General features: G+C 35.2%; 1 protein-coding gene and 1 non-coding gene across 4 annotated transcripts in view; both read left to right on the plus strand.

Moving 5' to 3' along the window:
- Positions 1-21,276, plus strand: part of LRP1B (LDL receptor related protein 1B) — a 1,911,091-nt gene that overhangs the window by 99,533 nt on the left and 1,790,282 nt on the right. The window lies entirely within an intron of this gene.
- On the plus strand, positions 6,100-6,202 carry LOC119470313. Its single transcript, XR_005199199.1, has one exon. It is a non-coding gene; the product is annotated as a U6 spliceosomal RNA (small nuclear RNA).

Raw genomic sequence — 21,276 nt, forward strand, 5'->3', positions numbered from 1 at the left:
CTGACAACATTTAAAGATAGAGTTCTAGAATGGGGAAGTCAGGAAAATATTCATTTTCTTCGGTAATATAGTTTAAACAATTCTATAAATATTATCCTGTATTATTTTTCAAAACAAAAAAAAAAATCCTTATTTACAATTTTCCTAAAAATTCAAATCCTAATTGTAGGAATTAAATTGAGTGACATCTTAGCAGCTGGATATATAGAGATACTAGTGATTCTCAATGGGCTGAGGACAGTGACAGAATCTCATAGTGGGGTGGGGTCTGAAAGATTCTTATAGTCACTTAAGAAATATTTAGAAATGTTCATGAAGGATGAGGCATAGAAAAAAATTAAATTGGTGTAGCCATCAGAGGAGTGAACTTGGGCAAGTGGTGGTGTGGAAGCTAGGTCAAAAGATTTTCCTCAAGGAGGGAGAATGATAGATTCACATGCTGAATAGTGTTAAAATGTAACAGACACATCATCAGTCAGCTAGCAACTGACAGAATGGGAAGAGAAGGGGATAGAATGATATCTTTGGTCTTCTATCTGCCTCCTATGTCTCTATAGCCTGTGTCTTACCCATGTTTAGCTGAAAACAGAGATAGCCCAAGATGGTCCCTAAATTTTGAAACTGAACAGCCTCAATATTCTTCACAAAGGGAAACCCTAGGCAGTGTGGCTCAAAGCCCTGTATGTCTAAAGACAAGTCTAGTAAAAACACATAATACAAAAATGAGGGAGAGAGAGGGGCTCCTAAAGATATATTTGGGGCCAAAAATTAAACTACAAAGAATGATGATGGTTAATATTTGTTTGTACTAGCTCATGTTTGGGATAATAAGTTCCACAGGTAAGAAGGATGAAAACCAGATTTAAATACAAAGAAAGAGGAAGCAACAAGTATTGGTTCATCTCTCGAGCTTACAAATATGGAGAAAACTTCAGCATGGTTAGGAGACAAGCGACATAATTTAACAGATTAAGATATTGATGATATATAATTCAGAAGGAGGGAACAGAATTGATGGCAAAGATGGGATTGAGAGCATTGGTGGATAGGTTTGCGTGGAATAGGGGGATTAACACATACATTCAAACAGGAGGAAAGAAAAGCTGAAGCTACATATGTTTTCATAGCCAGGAAAAGGGGAAGTAGATGAGTTTGTTTTTACCTGTCGGCTTCTGTAGGAATCTTGGTTACATGCTCTATTCCTTTGTAGGGCCACTTTAACAAAGTATGACAAACTGAGTGGCTTCAACAACTTTAATATCTCATGGTTCTGGAGGCTAGAAGTTGAGATCAAGGTATTGGCAGGGCAATGTTCCATCAGAAGGCACTGGGGAAGGATATGTTCATGCTCTACTCCTAGTTTCTGGTAATGGCTTGTCTTGCAGCAGCATGACTCCAGTCTGCATGGGGCATTCTTCCTGTGTGCATGTCTGTTTCTTTTTCTGGCATGCTTTTTATGAAGACACCAGGCATATAGGATTAGGGGCCCATTCTACTCCAGTATAACCTCATCTTAACTACATCTTCAGTGACTCTAGTTCTGAATAAGATCACATTCTGAGAGACTGGGGGTTAACATTTCAACACCTAAAATTAGGGGCACAATTCAAACTGAATCAGATGTTGAATAATGGATGTAGGAAGTTTGGAAAGACAGCCTGGTAAAGGGAAGAGGAGTTGACAATATGTCATTTTTTTTTTTTAGAAAGTCAATACATTAAGTTTGTCTTATCAATAAATAAGTAAAATCAGCCTTTCTCTAAATATATCCATTTTTATGGGATATATTTAGTTCAGCAATAACATGAGAATGTAAACTATTCCAATGATTTAATGATTTATGTTTGTCTGTCTCTTTCATATGAACATTTATCTTGTTACATATACACACAGAGAAAGAAAGCTATGTCATATCATATAATGAGAAAAGTTAACAGAAACAATAAATAGAAGACTGGTGTGAATACTTGTAAAAAGCACACATATGACAAACACTTAAACTATATAATTCAGAGTAAAAATATGTGGAGGTATAAGAAATAACATGAAGAGCTTGAAATTATGCTGCAACCTTAAAAAAAAGTCTTTGACAAGTCTATAAGAACACAATTTTGACATCAGCTGAGATAAAAATAGGTTTGAACAGGACTGAGAAACATTTGGATTTCAAATATCTAATAAACTGTGGCTGGGAAAAGCTAAAGTACTTTAGTGACACTGCTTGGTACTAAATATTTAGAACAACCAGCCCCAATTTTAAGATAGCTAATATAACCAAGGGCTGCCTTTGGCATCAGGAGTGATTTCTTTCTAGGTCATGAGTCCCAGGCATATCATCTCTAATAAAAATCTTACATAAACAACTTTATTTTACTTGCCTTGCACCCCATTCCATCCTCAATACAAATCTGTTTCCTGGCTTTATTAGTTGGGCCCCTGGTTTTAATATATGCTCTGAGGGTTAAATTTAGTAATTCAGGTAAAGCTTATACTGGTAAAGCTTATTTTTCTTTTTAAATTATTCCTTCATAATTTCTTAGCCCCCAGATATCAGCTATCTCATTTTCATCATTTTCTCAGTATCAACTTAATTGTGAAAGCATTCTAGGGCCATTTATCATTTAAAGCTTTATATAATGAGCTAAGGATGAAAATCATTACTAAATATATAAGCCCTCCAATAGTTAAGTCCATAAATTTACTTAAATTACAACCATCAATATGTTTAGCAGTGGTTACTCAATTTATATTTCTTGCCTTAATGAACATAAGAAGTAAATATTGACTGATTTTTAATGACTCGTCCTTTTATAGCCTTCTTTATAACTGATGAGAAGCATAATTGCAACTGGTTTTATGTGAAATACCTCAAGGAGCTTCATTATGCATGCCATTCACTGCCCTCTAGGAGCTTACCATGTAAGAAATATCCACATGTAGAATACACACATACATGATCACCATATAGATGCATTAAAATTCAAATATTAACCATAAATATAAATGTAACGTGCAGAGATTTTTTTTTTCTAAAATGGACACAGTGAGTATATTTCAAAGGTTGTGGGAGAGAGAGAAAAATTGATAGAAAAAAAGTTAAGGTCAGTGTTCAGCCTGTTTAAGTAACAATGAAGTATTTATTGTGAGCTCTAACACATTAACTTTCTTTAATCTTTTTGTCATAATAGAAATTAATTGCAACAGGTAGTTTTGAGATCAGGTAAAAAGAAAAATAAATAAAGAAACATCTCCAGAAACCATGAGGAATGTAGGATTACAGAAGTTTGGATTAGTGTTTTAACAAAATGATACGGTGGGGGGAAAACATATTGAAGAAAAATATGATGGGCTTTCTGCAGACACAAATATGCTTGAAAGATGTTGGAGGCTAAGGTTTTACAAATGAGAGACATTTTCAGAATAACTCATGAACAGCTCTGAAATATGGGCCAGATGTTTGTTGTTCTACTTTTTAGTAAATTGTTTCTCTCTTGGGACTGTCCCCCCTTCACCTCTCTGAATACAAGTGTGTTTATTTCTTTGTATATAGAAATAATTTGCTAGTAGATGTGTTATATATTTTCTATTTCTATTGTTCTGGGACTAGATAACTCTAAGAATAGGATATAACAGATGTCATCAGTAAGTTCTGAGATACATAAAATCATTAAGATTTAGACATGTATTTATTGATACCTGGCCAACTTTCAGTAAAACTGCTTCAAATTCTCACCAGAATTAGGTATTGTCATTATTTTCTAAATTATACTTTTAACTGTTCTAACAAATGTGCAGTGATATCTCATTGTGGTCTTAATTTGCATCTCCATATAGAGAGATATTTTTAGGTTCTGGGTCTTACCCTCTGAAGCTTCTCATTGAGAAACTCTGAGATAGGGCCTGGAAACTGTTAACAAGTTCACTAGGTGATTTTGATGATTGGTCAAGTGTAGGGACAGAAGAAGGGGAGTCGTTCAAGAACTTAGGCATTATCAGTGATGAGAATGATCAGTAAGGGAGTGAAAAAGTAAATCTGTCAACAATAAGAAAGCAATCCAATAAAAAAGAGGCAGGGAGCGGTGGCTCAACCTGTAATCCTGGCATTTCGGGAGGCTGAGGCAGGCAGATCACAAGGTCAGAAGTTTGAGACCAGCCTGACCAACACGGTGAAACAATGTCTCTACTAAAAATATAAAAATTAGGTAGGCGTGGGGACATGTGCCAGTAATCCCAACCTACTTAGGAGGATGAGGCAGGAGAATTGCTTGAATCCGGGAGGCAGAGGTTGCAGTGAGCTGAGATGGTACCACTGCACTTCAGCCTGGGTGACAGAGTGAGACTCGTTCTCGGAAGAAAAAAAAAAGGAAAGAAAAGAAAAAAAAAAAGGCAAAACATTTGAACAACACTTCACCAAAGAAGACAAAAAGATAGAAAAATAAGCATTTGAAAAGCTCCAACATGGTTGGATGTTAGAAAACTGCAAATTAAAACCACAATGAAATACCACTGCATTTTTTATTATAATGGCTAGGGGGAAAAGTGTTAACATCAAGTGTTTGTGAGAATGTAGAAATTAGAACTCACATATTTCTGGGGAGAGTGCAAAATGTTACAATCACTTTGGAAAATAGTTGGTGCTTTCTTATACAAAGTCAGAATTATACGTTCCACTGAACCCTACTTCTAGGCATTTACCTAAGAGAAATTAAGCTTGCATTAACACAGTTTTGTATATGAATGCTTATATCAACTTTATTTGTAATAGCCTCAAACTGGAAATGATCCAAATGCCTATCAACCAATGAATGGATAAACCAACTGTGGTACATCCATATAATGGAATATTACTCAGCAAAGAAAGGAATGAAGTATTGATACACACAGCAAATATAAAATACATTCAGCTAAGTGAAAGAAGCCAGAATCAAAATTCTGCTATATTCCATAATTCTATTTTTATGACATTCTAGAAAAGATAAAACTAAAAAAATGATTAAGTCAGTGTTTGTAAGTGTATTGGGGGTAATAGAATGGTTGACGGCAAAGGGGCTACACAAGGGAACTGTTGGGAGTAATGGAATTGTTATGTAACCTAATTGTCTTGATAGCAACACAACTCTGTTCATTTGTCAAACTCACGGACTTCTGGACCAAAAAGAGAGCATTTTACTGTATGTAAGTTGTTTTTAAAGTAAACCAAACAACATATCCCCTCTCTGCAGCTCCTTAAGAGAAGGACACATTTTTTTTTGGTTCATGGACTAGGACTGATCCTTAGGATAATAATGACTTAGTAAATACTTATTTAGTGAATGAATGAGTTATTAAATAAATGTTAAATGTTAATATGAATTTTTATCCTGCTAACTTCTATCTCATAAGTAGTAATAAAATCATTCATTAACGACTCAATCAATATTCACCAAGAGTGGAATAATAAGTCAAAATACTGAGAAAAGTACCAGTTATACATAATCTAACCAAGATTTCTAAAACAGACAGCTACCTTCAGCCCATAAGCAATGCTACAGATTTTGAATAAAAGAAATGTCACTCTTGGTATCTATCTCAAAGTCGCTAGGAGAATATTCCATTGCTACTAAAATGCAAACTCTGAAGTTTTATCTTGGATATCAGTTTCAAGCTATGCAGTCTTGAGTGCGTTACTTAATCTGTGTGTGTGTGTGTGTATGTGCCTGTGTGTGTGTGTGTTTTAATTTCTTAATCTAACAAATGTTAATGATATTACTTCCCTCAGTGGATTACTGTGAGAAACAAATAAATGTATGTGAGGAAGTTAGAACAAGGCCTGGCACATAGGTACTTGATAAAATTCAGCTAATGTTAGCCTGTTTGGCAGTGTAGAACATATGCCATTCATGTTTTATCCCATTCTCTTGACATAGAAAGGTAAAAATATGTCTTCCTCATTTTATTTACTACACAATTACAATATTTATAGACCATTGTGGAAAGATTTTTAAAGAACTTAGAAATGCTAGTCTTTACTGCTCACTTTTTAAGCTAATTCTAATATAGTATTTGGAAAGAGAACAACCCCTATAAATCAGAATCTCTTTATTTAAAAAAAACGATTGCTTGCTTTGACAGCACATATACTAAAATTGGAATGATACAACAAATACTAGCATGACCCCTGCGTAAGGATGACATGCAAATTCCTGAAGAATTCCATATTTTCAAAAAAAGGAAAGGATTGAACTAGACAGTCTGTTGAGTTTTTTCAAATTCGAGGATTCTCATTTGTGCATTGGCAATGGATGAATACAGCAGTGTGACCACTCTCCATGGGAAGCAGCATTCACATGGCCAGATATATGCCACTTACAACGCACACACAAAGTGCATGCAAATTCCCCTCATCTATTTCAACTGAGTAAGGGTGACCTTTCACAACCTGGTTGAATTACAAAATCTTTTCTAGCTGCTGCAAGTGAATAGATCATTTTCTTATAGCACCCATAAAGTCATACTTGCTGTCAACTTGAGAAATTTTGGCTCAGTGCTCATGTTTCTCTTTCCTTGTCGTAGGAGAAAAGCAATTCTTCTTATGACGAGGACAAGATGTACCATGAGAAAATATGAAAAATAACCCATTCTTGGTCCCAGCAGCATCAAAAATTAATACTTGAAAATGAAAATATGTTTATATTTTTATGTAAGTGGCCAAACTATAGGTTTTAATCTCCCCTATAATATCATGATTTAAGATGTGTGGGCAATACACATTTATAGATAGCCAGCTTCCCCCAATTCCCTCCAAAACATCGTATTTACTGCCTGACAGACTTCTGATTTGTTTGGCTATAGTGTAAATGCCAACTTGCATCATTGTCTAGAAAATAGATTTTAAGTTAGCCTTTCAATAAGCTTACCTAATTGAATATGGTTTATTTATTAAATTTAGTCACTAAAGGTTTGTTGAGATGGAAAAATGTATACATATATATGAAATACATTTTATAATAAATGATTATTTGGAAAAGCTCTAAGGCGTTATTTATCACATAGATTCATTCATTATGGAATATGACCATAAATGACTTGGTAGGCTGATCGCAGGAACAATTCTTCAGAACAATGAAATTGTCACCTGGCGTTTCTTTTCAGCTGTCTTAATGTGGTTATGCATATAAGCTAAGAGAGAAAAATGGTGCAACTTGATTGAAGCACAGGCAGACTCATATCTTAACAGATGTGTTGTTTAAGTTAAAAATGAGAGTAAAAATGTGCATCAAATTCTATGAAAGTTTGCACAGCTCTTGCAATGTTTTAAAGGTGGCAGTGTCTTGACAGTTTCCAAAAAGCAGGCAAAAATAAAGTATGAGTTTTTTAGACAGGATTTTGAAATGTTGATCTCCTTTATTATTTAAATCATTTCATAGGCCAAATAACTGTCAGGTCTAGCTCATGTCTGCTTTGACTTTCTCTTTGGCTCTTCTTACCATTGTAATAGCTGGGCTTACCCTGTTCACTGTCTGTGAGCGTATAGGCAATGGAGAGTGGAAATTTATGGAAGATGCCGGGTAGTAGGTCAAATCTATTCATCCTTGTTATCATTGTAATTCAAAACCTGCCTTAGCCTTCTGTTCAAATGCATGGGGCACATTCCTCACCATAGTACATAAAGCTTTTTCCTATTTAGATATTCTTAAAACTAAGTTAATCAATCAACTCGTTAATAAATTATCACACACACGGTGTGAAATGTATGCTCTGGAAGGATTAAAATATATATAGGAAGAGAGTTGCTTCTATAGAAATTTTAATGTAAAGGCATGCTCAAGCTGCAGGTGACATAATACTCACCAGGGTGACCCATCTAGGATAAATATTTTGAGATCCTCTGGGCAGAGTTAATTGTCCTGTTCTTTGCTGACACAGCACTTGGTATCTCCTTCTTTCAATCACAGTTATTACCACACTATCATATTATTGTTACAAGTGCAGGTTCTGGCCTCTGGATACCCAGATTCAAATTTCTGCCTTTGTAAAATACCTTTGTCTCCTTATTTCTAAATGGAAAAAATAAAAGTACTTGCCTCTCTGAGTAAATGTGTTTTTGGATTAGCACCACGATCTGACTTAAAACATTGTTTTTCGTAAGTGTGTCTCACAGAAAAGTGTGGTATTAAAGTTAGATATTAAACTGTTCCTGGTAAAATATCTTTGTAAAAACTGACTGAAAATGGTTGTAATACAACTATAGTTTGAAATGGTTTCGAGGAAGTAGAAGTTACCCGATGACTGAGTGAGTGTGGGAAGCGTTTGGGATGGGAGGAAAGTTGTGAGGGAAAGAGGAGAGTTAGATGACAGGATAATAATGGTACCCGGTAATGCAAATAAGAAAAATTCATTTAGGAAAAAAGGAAATGTATGATTATATGCATATCAAAAAATGTCAATTTTCTCTGCTTTGGTTTGTGTTCCCACACACATCACTACCTAATGTTATTAATTTTTTAGACTTTGTCCTCAAATAGAATGCACAGCCCTTTATGAAAGCGACACTGTTTATTTGTATTCTCTTTATCTCCATGCGATAGGTGCTCAATAAATAGGTTTTGAATAACCAAATGGATGAATGAAATACCTAGATGTGTATTCAAGAGGCAGATACGTATTTATGGAGGAATATCAGAAAAAAAATGACAGGCAGTCAAAGAGGAAAGCAAAAAGGGAAATCAGATTATAGAGTAGCTGTGAAAACCTAAAGAACTCAATTAACCTGAGATTTTAAAGGGCTATGTCACACAGATTTTCATTTTTTTAAGCAATTCTGTGTCATGAGAGCAAAAAAAACAAATGCAAAAAAAGAAAAAAAAAGATTTCAGCTGATTATTGACATGACAAGCTACCAGAAAAGTGAAGGAAGTTAAAAAACTTGCTAGAAAGAGGTTTTAGCAAGAATCAAGAAACTAGGTCTCAAGTGTAATTCTTGTTGCTTATTTCTTAAGTGTAATCCCTGGACCAGCAGCCTCGGCATCACCCGGGAAAGGATAGGAACCATCATTTTTCAGGAAACTCTTCCTTGATCTACTGAATCAAAAACTCCAAGGCAAGGGTCAGAACTATATTTTACTAAGTCCTCCAGGTGACTCTGATGCAGGTCAGAGTTAGGAACTCTAAGCCCTAAATTGCAAAATAATCGAAATGTGAAGATTTGCTGAAAAAGGAGTTAGGATAACCACCAGAATAGAGAGGACTATTGGACCAGATGTACAGACGCTTTAGTGGTTATAACAAATGATAATCTGATTTTATAATTAATTACTTCCTAGCATACTGAGATGTGACCCAAACTCTTCATACAGCTGTCTCGCCTATCAGGCAAACTCCTTTCAGTCACAGCTGCATTAGGAGGCTACAAATCTCCACACACAATTTTTCTTTTTATTGAATAGCTGCCTGATAGCATGGACCAAAATGGATTTAATATTCTACTAATTGGGTAGGCATATTCTATTTTGTTAAAAGACTGAGAATAATAAGATACTCTATCATTATTATATAAATTAAAAGCAAATCTAGAGGGAAAAGGGGATAAAGATATCTGTTTGATAGCCACATGAAATGTTTCATAGAGATAGGGCTGGACTATCACAAAACAGTAGAAGGCAAATACTTACCTATATAAGATGTGAGAATTATGTGGTAACTCTCCATCCCAGTCTCAAACTACCTTTTCATCCGCTTCCCATTGTGCCTGGAATTTCACTTTTAGAAATTCATTACTTGGCTCATGGTATTTTGTGTCTAGAAATATTATACTAAAATGGGAAGGATTCTGGAAGAAGTAACATCTTCCCTTTACTCCCTACCATTGGCCTCTTCAGCAAGAGTTAGTTTATTTTAACTTGAGAGTATTGACTTTGTGGGAGTATTGACCTCGAAGAATGTACCAAAGAGCATGTCTACCATGTTTTGCTTTGTGTGTGCTTTTTGATCTCGGTAACCTCATGAATTTACTGGGGTATTCAGCCTTGAAATAAAGTAGAAATCAACCTATTAAAAAGAAAGAATATGTGAATTTGAACCTTACAAATTCATGCCAGGGAGCTGGGTTATACACACTCCAAGGCATTGAGATGAAGAATTAACATGGATACCAAGAAATAAGGAATTATGCTGAAAGTCATGGACCAAGGTGGGATATGGAAATTGGGCCAGGGAGAAGGTAACAATATATTTATTGCATCAGCTCATTAGATATAAGAAAATGTGGGCAAGGATAGGTACACACATCAGAAGCTATAGAAAATTCTCCTTCAAAGCTGGCACTAGGGGGAAGGGTACGGTTGTTGATAGAAAGGTATAGAACAAGAGTAAATTCCCAACTGATTCAGATATAATTCTTCAGATAGGATGTGCTAGCTGTTTGTGCCTTTGCAGTACCTGGTCTCCACTAATCTTTATCTGTGGTCTTTTAGACACAGCATTATAAAATCAGTGAGATTTGGCCGGGGGCAGTGGCTCATGCCTGTAATCCCTGCAATTTAGGAGGCTGAGGTGGATGGATCATGAGGTCAGGAGATAGAGACCATCCTGGCTAACATGGTGAAACCTCATCTCTACTAAAAAAGTATACAAAATATTAGCAGGGCGTGGTGGTGTGCACCTGTAATCCCAGCTACTCCGGAGGCTGAGGCAGGAGAATGGCTTGACTCTGGGAGGCAGAGGCTGCAATGAGCCGAGATCCTGTTATTGCACTTCGGCCTGGGCAACAGAGCGAGATTCCGTCTCAAAAAATGAAATAAAATAAAATTAGTAAGATTTGTTTATTTAGTCCCTTTCACATGGCTTAATGAGAAAACACTGTACAGAATGAGCTATAGCCTGCAGTGATAGAAATGTCCAAGTAAAGAGTATACATTGAATGTCATGCCCTTAAATAAGTTGAGGCCTGTAGTTTAAGTTCTTTTCAGTATGTGCTATGAACAACATCAAAAATAAATGTATCTCTTATACAAACTACTCACCTTTTAAAACAAAGCAAATAATAATAGTGTTTCAAATTTCTACAATTACCTTTTCAAGCATAAACACATTAGAGATAATACCATCTATTCTTAAGTAAACAGTATTTCACTGTTGATTTTTTTTTTTACATTTTGTTTTAAAGATCTCATTTTAAAGTCTGTTTTTCCATTAGTTTTTTTCTTGCTCATGTCAGAAGAACAAAGCAAGATGATTTAATTGGTCTAGAAGTGGCCAGATATTCTTAAATATATGAACTACCTAGTGAACTTTCATTATATTCCTATAAAAATAATAATCAAAATATACACTTCTGATCTGACATTCACAAGCCATACCGTAATAAGAAAAATCTAGTTTCATGCTCGCTGTGTTTTAAGAGTGTAAATCACTTTATGCAAATTTACATTTTTATGAAATAGAAATTCTGAATATTTTTAGCCTTGAAATGGCTTTAAAATGCAATAATCTTTTGGCACCAGAGCTTAACAAGGACAAATATCGTGCAGTGAAACAAAAGGTCACCTGATTGAGAATATTTAAATATGTTCTTCATTCCTATGCAAAAATAGTATATTTTTTGTTCTATCTTCCATAAAGTGAAATGTATGAGGCTTTTAAAATTTTTAATTATTATTTTAAAAGTAGAATACTTTTGTTATTATTAAAATATCTACTTTTTCTGTTTAATATCATTGCAACATTCCACAGGGCAGCTAATTTTTGCGGGTAAATTATACCACTAGAGGTTTTCTATAGGAAGTTATATTCCGATTAGAGTTAACACCAATCTTAAGTATCAAATAAAAATATAAAAGCTCTCCTTGAAGAAGGAGATTAAACCTGTATGTGCCTTCTTTATGGAGATCATTTTACTACTGTGGTATTCACAAAATAGCAAATACATAGTTTATTAGCATCAATATTTAAAATTCTAAAACGAACGTGAAAAACTAGGTATCTGCTGGTACGTTTTTCCTCATCAATTAAACACTCATTAGCTCTATGAATTGTAACATAATGATTTACAAAGTCGAGTAATATTGTTGTGGGCCTTTTTCTTTTCCACTGTGACACACACACACATACATGAAGAGTTTTTAAAATCTCAGAAATCTATTCAACATAATTTGTATACAGTAAATAAACGAGAGAATTTGGTAATGTCACCAGTAATATTGTATGCTTCATTTATAATTATCATTGCTTATGAATCATTATATCTCTGGAATGCAAGGTGCATATGGGAATGCCAAGTATTAGAGGTTTAAATAGGAGAACATATGTCTTCTTCACTGCATTGTCAAAAGTTTGTTTTATTTAATATGAGGCTAGCATTTATTATAATATTAAGATTCATTGACTTTTTGTACAAATTCAAAGAGAGCGTTCTATTTTGTGAGGCCAGATGTACTTACTGTCATTCACCGAAGTACATCTTAGAACTTTGCAATTAGTGTCTAAAATGAACATTTACTAGCTGCTTTGCTTTTCTAGCAAGAGAGCAAGAAAGTAAAATTGACCTGAACTTGCAGAAGAGTTCAAATGCTAAATCCTGAAATTAATTAGAAGATGTATGACCACCCTTGATCTTGATTCTAATCCAATTCTAATTAAACTTACAACATGAACCAAGAATTCACACACTGGGAAGCCTTATTTTTTTAAATTTATTTAGTCGTTTTTAGTTACTCCATTTCATACACAGGCTGGAAATAAGTTCTAATTAGCTGAGCTACTCACTGAACATTCTCTGTGGTTAGAAGTACAAAAAAATTTTTAACCAGTGAGTGGACAGAAAACAGAAAACATGTGATGGATGAATGATTCAGGAGATGGTAGAATCAGAGAGAAGTTCCTTTCGTAGTCGCTGTTTTATTCTGAACCGTATTAATAGCTTAGTGGCCTGTACATATTAGTATACTGTCTTAGATAATCTCAAGGGAACAAAAATAAAACAGAAAATCCATAAGGAATATAAGTTCTTCAGTGGTCAAGATCCTCCATCAAATGCTCTGAATATGTGTTTGTCCTCTTCCAAAACTCTCCTCTGTGTACTCCGAGGTCTGAGGGACCTAGACACCCCTGAGCATGCTTTGGGCCTCTCCAGTATCTGTACCTTCATATCATCCTTTAGGGTTCTTGTGAAATGTCACCTAATTTCTGATACATTTTCTAAACCATTGACGATGAATTTGGTCCTGTGAACCACCAAAGCATCTTGATTGATTGTCCCTACCTTGTTCCTTGATTGCCTGTACTCTAAGCCTTTTTATAATTTGGATGAGGATACATCAGTGAGCCAAATCAACACAAATATCTTCTCTCTTGGAGATTACATTCTAATATGGTACGGCAGATACCTAAACATAATAAAAAAAAGTTGTGATATTTTAGAAGGAGTTAATGGCAATGGAAAAAATAAAGCAGGGGAATGTAAGTGGAGATTGTGGTCCTGAGGGAAATTGTAATTTTAAATCCAGTGGTTGAGTAATGCCTCACTGAAAAGGTGACATTTGAGCAAGAATTTGAAGAGCTTATTCAAGATCTGGAGCACCGCATTCCAGGGAGAGGGAGTGACTTGGGAAATGTCCTGAGATGGGAGTTTGGCTGGGGCAGAGTAATCCAGAAGAGGAACAGGTGGAAGTCAATGAATCATCCTGCCCCAGATGTTAGAAATCATTAAACAGTCCATGCTCATGGTTAGGAAGAATCAATATCATGAAAATGGCCATACTGCCCAATGTAATTTATAGATTCAATGCTATCCCCATCAAGCTACCAATGACCTTATTCACAGAACTAGAAAAAACATCTTAGACTTTATATGTAACCAAAAGAGAGCCTGCATAGCCAAGACAATCCTAAGCAAAAAGAACAAAAGTGGAGGCATCACGCTAACTGATTTCAAACTATACCACAAGGCTACAGTAATCAAAACAGCATGGTACTGGTACCAAAACAGAGATATAGACCAATGGAACAGAACAGAGGCCTTGGAGGAAGTGCTACACATCTACACCCATCTGATCTTTGAAAAACCTGAGAAAAACAAGCAATGGGAAATTATTCCCTGTTTAATAAATGGTGTTGGGAAAACTGGCTAGTAGTGTGCAGAAAGCAGAAACTGGACCCCTTCCTGACACCTTACACTAAAATTAACTCCAGAGAGATTAAAGACTTAAACATAACACCTAACACCATAAAAACCCTAGAAGAAAACCTAGGCAAAACCATTCAGGACATAGGCATAGGCAAGGACTTCATGACTAAAACACCGAAAGCATTGGCAACAAAAGCCAAAATAGACAAATGGGACTGAATCAAACTCCAGAGCTTCTGTACAGCAAAAGAAACAATCATTAGAGTGAACCAGCAACCAATAGAATGGGAAACAATTTTTTGCAATCTACCCATCTGACAAAGGGCTAATATCCAGAATCTACAAAGAATTAAAACAGATTTATAAGAAAAAAACACACAGACCCATCCAAAAGTGGGTGAAGGATATCAACAGACACTTTTCAAAAGAAGACATATATGAGGCCAACAAACAGGAAAAGATGCTCATCATCACTGATTATTAGAGAAATGCAAATCAAAACCACATTGAGATACCACCTCACTCCAGTTAGAATGGCAATCATTAAAAAATCTGGAGACAACAGATGCTGGAGAGGATGTGGAGAAATAGGAACACTTTTACACTGTTGGTGGAAGTGTAAACTAGTTCAACCATTGTGGAAGACAGTGTAGCACTTCCTCAAGGACTTAGAAATAGAAATTCCATTTGATCCAGCAACCCCAATACTGGATATATACCCAAAGGATTATAAATTGTTCTACTATAAAGACACATGCACATGTATGTTCATTGCATCACTGTTTACAATAGCAAAGACCTGGAACCAACCCAAATGCCCATCGACGATAGACTGGACAAGGAAAATGTTACACATATGCAACATGGAATACTATGCAGCCATAAAAAATGTTGAGTTCAAGTCCTTTGTAGGGATATGGATGAAGCTGGAAACCATCATTCTCAGCAAACTGACACAAGAACAGAATATCAAACACTGTATGTTCTCACTCATAGGCCTCTGTTGAACAATGAGAACACATGGACACAGGGAGGGGAACATCACATGCTGGGGTCTGTTGAGGGGCCAAGGGAGGGACAGAGGGGTGGTTGGGAGGTCAGGGAGGAATAACATGGACAGAAATGCCAGATGTGAGTGACGGGGGGATGGAGGCAGCAAACCACACTGCCATGTGTGTACCTATGCAACGGTCCTGCATGATCTGCAAGTGTACCCCAGAAACTAAAGTACAGTAAAATAATAAATAAATAAATTAATTAAAAAAAGAAAGCATTGTTTGCAAATACAAGAACTCTGTTTTTACTCTGGCAAATTTGAAGTCACTGGAGGGCTTTGAGCAGAAGGGCACCAAAAACCTGAATTGTGTTTCTACAGCATCACTTTGGATGCTGGATTGAGATAGACTGCAATGGGGAAGGATAGAAGTGCGAAGCGGTAGAATGTAGTAGACTCTAGTTGGAATCCAATACAATAAGCAAGTGACAATAGTAACTTGGAATGAGTAATAGCACTGGAGGTGATAAGAAGTGGTAAGTTCCTGAACAGAAACTGCAGATAAGGCTCATACAATTTTCTGAGATTAGATGTATGGTATAAAAGAAAGGGAGGAGTCAAAGAACTTCCCAAGGTTATATTGTATCATAATTAGCAAACTTACTTTATTTTTTTTCCGCCACTAAACTACTGAACTAACATATGCTATCACACCATACACTTGCATTCCTCTTCAATAATTTAGACTAACTGATAGTCTACACAGTATGGTTAATTTCTCTGTGGATTGTGAAAATTAAAAATGCAATGAGGGTTAGCACCAGTTAAAAGATTTGAAAGGACTAAAATCTTTTATTCCAATTTTGAATTAGATGTAATTTTGCTTCAGGCTAGCTGAAAGAGTTCTGCAAGTGACAATTTAAACTTAAATTAATCTCACTTTAAAGCCTTTTTAATAAAGCTTTTCTATGAAACAGCAAAAAGCCAGTGATATGAAAACTATAACATTCCCAGGAATATGTAATCTAAAACTATAACTTAATTTGAATTTTACTGTGCCTTTTAATTAAATTCAAAATCTTTACAGACAATTAATATACATACATAAGACATATCTATCCAGAAAGTGATGTGAAATGAAGAATTTAGGCATTTATCTTTCGAGTGAAACATCCGAATCTGGCTTCTGGGGGAAAAAAAAGGGTAAGTCAGGATTGGAATTTCATTAGATTTAAATACTAATTCAGCAATTATTCAGTTCTATATTTAACTTAATCTATATGGACACGGAAATATTTTTGAGGTAGATAAAAGTCTAACTCATGCAGACTTTGCAACTAAAAGTGTTTTATGTCAAGATTGTGTATTGTTTTCAAGGGAAATTAGATAAAATTAGGCAAAACCAGAAAGCTATGATAAATATGGCTTGGATTTTATTATTAGAGATACAATATAAAAATATACAATGTAAGGAAAGTAAATAAAGGAACCACCAAAATATCCTTTAAAATAAACTCTTTTCTGTTATTTTGAATCACATTATATTCTGTTAAGGAAGTTATTACAGATTAACTGCTATTCACACTTCAATCATGTGTTATAAAGTTTAGAGTTGAAGTGTTTATATATTAATATGGCTGACTTTTGGTTATTCATTTCCACCTGAAGGGAGACATTTATTTAGAAAATGGCATGGCCCTTCCAGGAAGAGGAGACAGCATGATTTAAATATCAACTGCAACTTAAGAAGAATGATGACAATAATGTTATTATGGGCACATTTAATCAGAGAAAGTGACAAACAATTTGTTGTAAAACACATAAATGCTAGTTGATAACTCATTCTAGCCACATAAAGGACATTAACTTTTCCACACCAACACAGAGAAAATCTTACGTATAGCACGTAATTACTTATACTACCAATGACAGACCATTGAAAATGCATGAGCCTGCTATCATGTGTTCATGCTTTGTTGGTAAAATGGGATAATTATGAAAACACCAAAAAAAGAGCCTGTAAGTAGGTAGGTGAGCACAAATGGAAACATTATTGCTTCACACTGAAAAATTTACAAAAAATTTTTTGAGACAGGGTCTTGCTCTGTTGCCCAGGCTGGAGTGCAGTGGCGAGAACAGGGCTCACTGTGGCCTTGACCTCCCAGCTTCAAGCAATCCTCCTGCCTCAGACTCCTGGTAGGACCATAGACATGCACCACCATGCCTGGCTAATTTTAAAATTTTTTTATAGAGACAGGTTCCTCTATATTGCTCAGGTTGGTCTTAAACTCTTGGGCTCAAGCAGTCCTTCTCCCTTGGTCTCCCAAAGTACTGGGATTACCAGTGGGAACCACTGTAACCGAATGACAATTCACAAATATTTTTCCATGATTCAAACCAATATTTACTGAGCACCTACCATATGCCAGACTGCTTACAACATGTGGGAACTTGACAGATTAGACAAAGAAAAACATAACTAGGGATTACCACATTTAAAATCAGATAATCCTAGAATGCAACATATATCATTGGGACAGAATTGTTTATCACTTATCACATAATTAATTATCATTATAATTAAAACATATTACATAAATGTATTCATAACAAAAGGCTAATTTCTCACTAACACATTCACAATTCATGTTTTAATATATCTGCCTGCATATTAAGTAAAGGGAAAATTCCTTGCAGAAGGGCAAGGACATCAATTTCATCAATTTCCTGCCTCAGATGATTGAGTGTCAGTGTTTCTAAGGCTAATATTTCTATCTTTAGTCTTTATATTACTCCTTCTTACCTCTTTAAGTGTCTATCAACTAGCTCTCCTAGTCTGAATATGCAATATTTTTCTCTATATATTTTTTCTATATCACATTCCTAGGGTAACAAAGCCACCTTATTCAGATGCAGCTTCCTTGATTTCCCTTCACATCCACACTTTTTCTTCCTTTCTTTTTTAAATTATACTTTAAGTTCTGGGATACATGTGCAGAACGTGCAGGTTTGTTACATAGGTATGCACCTGCCATGGTGTTTTGCTGCACCCATCAACCCATCATGTACATTAGGTATTTCTCATAATGCTATCCCTTCCCTATTCTCCAAACACCTAAAAGGCTCCAGTATGTGATGTTCTCCTCCCTGTGTCCATGTGTTCTCATTGTTCAATTCCCACTTATGAGTGAGAACATGTATTGTTCGGTTTTCTGTTCCTGTGTTAGTTTGCTGAGAATGATGGTTTCCAGCTTCATCCATGTCCCTGCAAAGGACATGAGCTCATCCTTGTTTTATGGCTGCATAGTATTCCATGGTGTATATGTGTCACATTTTCTTTATCCAGCCTATCATTGATGGGCATTTTGATTGGTTCCAAGTGTTTGCTATTGTGAACAGTGCTGCAGTAAACATACGTGTGTATGTGTCTTTATAGTAGAATAATATATAAACCTTTGAGTATATACCCAGTAGTGGGATTACTAGGTCAAATGGTATTTCTTGTTTTAGATCCTTGAGGAATTTCAACACTGTCTTCCACAGTGGTTGGACTAATTGATACTCTTACCAGCAGTGTAAAACATTCCTATTTCTCCACATCCTCTCCAGCATCCGTTGTTTCCTGACATTTTAATGATCACTGTAACTGGCATGAGATGCTATCTCCTTGTGGTTTTGATTTGCATTTCTCTAATGACCAGAGATAATGAGATTTTTTTTTTTTTAAATGTTTGTTAGCCACCTAAATGTCTTCTTTTGATGTGTCTATTCACATCCTTTACTCACTTTTTATGGGGATTGTTTTTTTTTTTTCTTGCAAATTTGTTTAAGTTCTTTGTAGATTCTATGAACCCTTTGCAGGTGGATAGATTGCAAAATTTTTCCCCATTCTGTAGTTTGCTTGTTCACTCTGATGATAGTTTCTTTTGCTGTGCAGAAACTCTTTAGTTTAATTAGATCCGATTTGTCAATTTTGGTTTTTTATGATATTGCTTTTCGTGTTGCAGTCATGAAGTCTTAGCCCATGTCCATGTCCTGAATGGTACTGCCTAGGTTTTCTTCTAGAGTTTTTATGGTTTTAGGTATTACATTTAAGTCTTTAATCTATCTTGAGTTAATTTTTATGTAAGGTGTAAGGAAGGGGTTCAGTTTCAGGTTTCTGCATATGGCTAGCCCGTTTTCCCAACACCATTTGTTAAATAGGGAATCCTTTCCCCACTGGTGTTTTTGTCAGGTTTTTCAAAGATCAGATGGTTGTAGATATGTGGTGTTATAATGTAACACACTTACTTTTTCTTAAAGATCTTATTTTCCTTGAGTTCATATACCTTTGAAATTCTATTGACCTGTATTATATATTTATAAAAGTAATTTCAGGTCAACTTATGGTTGCCAACTTTTTGTTTTACCACACACAAAAAATTATATTTTAATTCCCAGTTAGTCTGATTATGATCATTTTATTTAGAAAAGGATTTAAATCCCCCAACAGAGGAAACAAATATTTATAGAATCTTTTGATTTTTATTTACTTTTCAATTTTTATTTATTTGAATTACCTTTAGTTTGCTTTTGTTTTCAAATTTCACCATGGGTCAGCAAAAATATCTTCCTCAGATTAATAGAAGATCTGAGAATAGGTTTTAGGGACTGCTGGTTTCCCTCTTTTTCCTGCCTCACCATGTATCTTCTCTGTATTCCCTGCTTTCTGCCCTCCCTTGTCTCTGTGGCACTTACAATGTAACTATGACCACACAGCAGCTCTGTCAGTTATCATTTTAATGTACTTGCTTCCAATACTTGACAGTCAACTATCCACTTCCTTAAAAGGTTTTTGTGACACTGCTCTAACCTGGTTTTACTGCTTTGTGACAGCTCCTTTTTTGTTTCCTCTTCTTTCTTTTCACATAAAATTGGGCATTTACTGCTTCTGACAACAGTTTCTAAGTTGACATACCTCTTCCCTCAGTGCAGTATTCACTCTCAAAATTTCAACTACTATTTTTATGAAATTGACTCTAAAGCTTGTCTTTTCCATCATAATCTTTCCTCTCATTATTCATGACTCAGTAGTTCACTTATCCAATAATAGCTACTAAATGGATGTTAATTAGAATTCCAGGCTAAAGTCATCAAAAATGCATACATATTTCACCAACATTTTTTTTCCCCTCTCTTCTCTGTTATAGGAAGGGGTCCCAATCCAGACCCCAAGAGAGGGTTCTTGGATCTTGTGCAAGAAAGGATTCAGGGCGAGTCCATAGTGCAAAGTAAAAGCAAGTTGATTAAGAAAGTGAAGTGGTGAAAGTACGGATACTCTTTAGACAGAGTAGGGCACTCCCAAAAGTAAGAGGAGGAATGGGTACACTCTAGGTACGATGCTTGTATATATGGGGAGATGTGTTCTGCTGCAAAGCTTTGTGATAAAGGACTAATTTTCCTAATTACTAAATATTGAAAGAATATTATTATCTTTAAAGCAAAGTTAGAAATGCCTTTGTTCTCCAAATTTTCAGATATCGGGCACTCTCAAGTGTGGGTCTGTTTAGTAAACACTATTAATTTGTTTCCTTAAACATCTAGAGGGTAGAAATGCCTGACTTTCTGGGAATGCCACCCAGCAAGTCCCAGCCTCATTTTCCTCGCCCTCACTCAAGATGGAGTTACTCGGGTTTTAATGCCTCTGACATCTCTACCCACTATACAATCAGATCTTCCTAAGTATGGTTTTTTAAAATTATAATTGATATTAGTACAATAATATGTTTACATGAAAAATAATTTCTGAAGTGGTTCTCTTCACCAAGTTTTGTTTATCATCCTTCTTCAAAATTTATCATAACTCTTTCATCTTCTTCACTTCCTAGCTACATGTTGTTGTACTGGAGAAGTAACTTAATTTTTTCTGTAGAATAGATATATTGCATGTCTAAGAAAGATTCTATAGATACTTTATTCTGTGCATACTTAGTATTTATATAGTTCTTGCTGACTGATACATTTAGTTCTTACTTTATCCTGATTCTACACTAATCTATTACAAAATGTTATTATTTTTCATCTGTCAGTAGTAAACAAACATCCTCTTCTAGGTTAGATACCATCCTCCATCATTATCTTCCTATACTAATCTGCTCCTTATTGCTTTAGTTTTGCTTTACATTTTTAATGGTTAAACATT

This window comes from Cebus imitator, unplaced genomic scaffold (assembly GCF_001604975.1).
Source record: "Cebus imitator isolate Cc_AM_T3 unplaced genomic scaffold, Cebus_imitator-1.0 Scaffold27, whole genome shotgun sequence".
Classification (NCBI taxonomy): Eukaryota; Metazoa; Chordata; class Mammalia; order Primates; family Cebidae; genus Cebus; species Cebus imitator.